Source organism: Selaginella moellendorffii, unplaced genomic scaffold (genome assembly GCF_000143415.4).
Source record: "Selaginella moellendorffii unplaced genomic scaffold, v1.0 SELMOscaffold_63, whole genome shotgun sequence".
NCBI lineage: Eukaryota > Viridiplantae > Streptophyta > Lycopodiopsida > Selaginellales > Selaginellaceae > Selaginella > Selaginella moellendorffii.
The window spans coordinates 563410-568288 of NW_003314324.1; positions in this window are offsets into that span (position 1 = coordinate 563410).

Below are 4879 nucleotides of genomic sequence, written 5' to 3' on the forward strand. Positions count from 1 at the left end.
GGCCGCAATATAGAGTAAATGTGAAAACTGGAAATTTTCTCCAATAGACAGCACAGTATCTCTAGTTGGCATACACACCAATTGCATGTGTGACACTTGTCCAAGTGATGGAAGAGCCATAAAATTGATACAAGAAAATGCATGAATAGTTTTGATTTAAGACTTGATTTTGAAAACAGTGATTGGTTTGAATTAGCTAAAATATAATTCAAATTTAATGCTAAATATATAAAACTTTAGAATAATTAAATAGCAAGTTATCACCAATAAGTATATAGAATTAAATTTACACACAAGATGGATATATTTTAGTATGTAATGCCCAATGCACTTTATTTGGTGATATTGCATAATAAATAACAAGATTACAATCATTTTGAACAATTAAGGTTGAAGCAATTAAGCAATTACTCTTTTTACAATATTTATCAATAGACCATACTGCAAACTTTTTTACTACATTTAAAACTTTTGTAAAACCATAAACAACAAGGTTACCGTCATTTTGCAATTCAAGTGTACATAATAATACATCATGAATAAATTTCCCAGTCTGCCATATAATACTTCTTCTAAAGAACAAAATAAGGTTGCAATTTGAATTTAAGTATAAAATAACATTTTTATTTGGTGATAATAGAAACTCTGTGCTTTGAAGGCTTTGATACGGTCTGCCACTTGAAGCACTTATAAGAACATTTTTTGTAAAATCACAATAATCAGTTCTAATACTTCTAAAATGAAATAATATCAATGGATAATAATCTGGATCAGCTTCAGAATCACCATCTAAGCTGTATGATATTGCATAATTTGTTGCCTTTATTAAAATATACTCCGCACATTTAGTAATAATAAGTTGTTCATATTTGAAAACAATTTTTTCAAGTTGTTGTTTCATTGTTAATCCTCTCAGTTCTCCTTTAATTTTACTTTTTCCACAAAATGGCTCTTGATGATAAAAATGCCCTATTCTAACAACAGCGGTACCAATAGAAAGTGGTAAATAAATTACATTAAACCAATTAACAGGATATGGCTCATTTGCAATTTGTGCAATAAGTATATTAAAACAGTTAATAATTTTAATCACATCAGAAACATCAAGTTTTTTTTCATTCCAAAACTTGGTTTCCCAACTAATACATAAATTATAGAATGAAGCACTAATTATCAAAGTAAATATAAAAGAATTACAGCTTAACATATTTCAGTTTTTCTTATAAAGAAATAGTTACTATATAGAGATTTTTATTATTAATTTACTATAATTTATTATTTAAATTTTATTTTAAAGAAATACTTTGATATATAGCAAACCTCCATTTGTAATTACTAATAGCATAGAGTTGTGTATATGATAATAAAGAAATTCCTAAGTTAAATTAAACTCTATTTATTTTATATGTGTGTGAGTGCTTGGAATATGGAAAGGGAATACAAAAAATGTGCATATCAATTAACCGAAAAACCCTAGCTTATATACAGGAGCGAGTGGTCTGGATTAAAATCAATTTGACGGCTACCAAAATCCTATTACGCTAATATTAATATATGGTATCATAGTTGTACATTTGGACCTCACATCATCCCCTCCTCTCAGAATAATGGAAGACCATTAAGGTTCTCTTGTAGATGGGTCGGGATCAGAAGGAACGTCAAGAGGAGGCATCGGCGGATCTGTAGGTGGTATTAACTACTCCTGATCCCTTGGTATGAAGTGTTTCAATCGCTACACATGCACAATCTCTAGAGGATCAGCCTACTGAACATCATGCCGAACCTCATAAACTTGCGGTCCAACTTGCTGCAACACCTGATATGGTTGAAATGTAAAGAAGTACAAAACAAGGGGGAGAAACCTCAATATCACACTTAGCATGATTATGCTGCAACCAATCCATACCAAGGATGAGGTTAAAAGTTTGACTCGGCACCACCTGCAATGACTACAACCCAAGCTCGAGATCGCCACAGACACAACCAGGTCCACCTCATCCCGTGCACATGCATGTATACGGCCATTGACATAAAAAATGAAAACTAGTTTTGCCACATAACACAAGTGTAGATAGCAATGTGTGGTAACAGGTCGAGCAATAGAAGATAAACTTGAACTTGTATCAACCAACACAGAAAGAATAATAAAAGACCTCTTGTTATAAAAACGAGCTTAGAAAGTAAACACTGCATGAACTAGTGCCGAATGAACCCTTTGGTGATACTCCCGAAAGAAAGATGAAAGAGTCATTAACTTATTCACGCAAGGTCCCTCTGTTACTCACACGACTCCTCGTTTCCCGGATGCATCTTGGTGTCTAGACCTTCCATTGTAGCAACACCAACAAGACGTTGTTGACGCCAAAGTCTCCACCTAGGAAATGGAGGTTGCCAATCCGGAAAATGCTGACAACATCGATAAGTGTGACCAACTTCATCATATGCCCAACAGCAAACATCATGGCCACGACCACGTCCTCATCCTTGTCCTTGGACTCGAGTAGCAGCAGCATCAACCTCCATTGGAATAGGACCATCGCCCACAGAAAGTGGAGTAGAAGGACGTGTAGCGAGAAGTAGAAAAGGTGACATCTCATAACGTTGTGCCAAGCGCAGAGCATCATCAAGGGTGGCTAAAGCAAGTGCATGCATAAGTCCAACAAGATATTAACGAAGTGCTAGCCACAACATTCTTAGCTTGATCTACTCTGACATCTTTGGCTCCGCACAAAGCAAAAAGCTTCGAAAATGAACGCCAAATTGCATCACCAACTCAGTTGGCCCTTGATGAACTCACAAGTGGCTGCACTCAAACCATTGTACCACTACAGCGCCATCCCTTGGAGACACGTGGGAAACTCACGCAAACATCAAGCATTATCCCAAGAATTATATGTGGCAATCACCATGAAGTGATTAAACCAATGGTACACATCATCCCCAGGATTCCTACGAAAGAATTTTAGCCGAACGCAAGGATTGGCACCAAGAGCAAGAAAAGTTGGACCATATGTCATGAATGCCTCCATCAACTGAGTTTGGTTGTTTAATTGCAAGCGCATAGTATTAAGCAATTGTACCAACTGCTGCTCCAAAATCAAAGGAGGAGATTGTTAATCTGCCATGAAGATGAATGAAAAGGAAAGAGCAAAAGAAGAGAAATGATAAAAAACTAGAAGGAAAGGGAGATCTAGATAATGCAAATAGTAGATCAAAACCAAACTCCTGAAAGGAAAGAACAAAAAAAAGGAAATGAAAAAAGCTAGATTTAGATGATGTAAAAGCTAGATTTAAAGCAAAATCCCAAATCTAAGCACTTCTCAAAGACAATCAAAAGATGCCCCTCACCTTCACCAATGTGAGTGCTTGGAATATAGAAAGGAAAGACAGAAAATGTGCATATTAATTAGCCCAAAAACCCTAGTTTATATATAGGAGCAAGTGGTCCAAATTGAAACCAATCCGACGGCTACCAAAATCCTACTATACTAATATTAGTATACAGCATCATAGCCGTACACTTGCACCTCACATGTGTAGTTATCTTTTATATGAACTTTCCTATTTTGTTAACTAGAAGAATGGTAAAAATTAAATTAAGAATAAAAAAAATCTAAGCTATATTAATCTATACTACTTTTCAGAATATTAAAATACTAAAACAATATAATAAAATATATTTAATTCCTTAGTTTTAACTCCAAATTGTAATAAAATTTTTAATATCCATTTGTTATGAGCTCCTTATTAAGAGAAGGGAAGATGACAAAATTATTAATAAAATATTAAATAAAAACAATGGATTGTATTGAACACTCTAAATGTAACACTACTTTTATAGGTCTAACCTCAAATTAATCCAGAAACCTAATTGAATTCAAAACCCAGGCATGAATCCCATTATAAATAATAATGGCAAATACAGCCTAACAAATATAAAAAGATGCTATATATATATAACATTATCTCTCCCTTTTATGTCAAGAATCTGTAATATCCTGAGTTTGGACTTATCGGGAAGTCACCCAGCCCAATATTATTTAAACCCAAGGACACTTAACCCCAAATATCTCAAGACCCTTAACCGATTGGAAAAGGGGGTGCACTCTTGTTCATGGGCTCTTTCCCTTTATATTTGAATAACTATGGATCGTCTTTCAAGTCGTTCTCTTTGGTTACTTATAGAATCATGTCAATTGAAATTATATAAATATTGTTGATAAAAGTTTAATGAACTCAAAAGCATAAGTAAGATGAAAAGTAGACTCCCAAGTACAATCACTAGGAGAATACCCAAAGTAATTAAATAAATAATAAAGTTTGTAATACTAGTATTTGAAGTCAAAGATGGTAGTAACCTCAAATTTCAATTTGTCAGCAATGACCTTGGGTGGTGGTGGAACATAAATAGGATCATAAAGGGTGTGATATAGTTCTAATAAAGAACTATGGAATATTGAATATAACTTTATAAATAGAGCTAAGAAATGTAAGATAGCACAAAGAAAAGACCAAAATATAATAATACAACTTATTCAATGAGTAAAGGTTTCCATGATAACAAAGAAGCTAAATTTATGATCTATTTAGAATAGAAAGGGTGATTTACAATATGGTGTAAGCAATTAAAATTTCTATTTTATTTAATCATTTTACCATGCCTTTTACCACTTAAAGTACTTATTAAGACCCAAAATATAGCTTATAAGCCACACTACCTCCATACTTGGCAAACTAATACTTTCATTTCCACATTGAATCTATCAATCCTTCTATTGTATAGATTAGCTATTTTATATGAGACAATTAGTCATTCTAGTCCATGGATGCCTAATACATATAATTTCAATTTTAGAAGTAGAAATATACCTTACTCAAA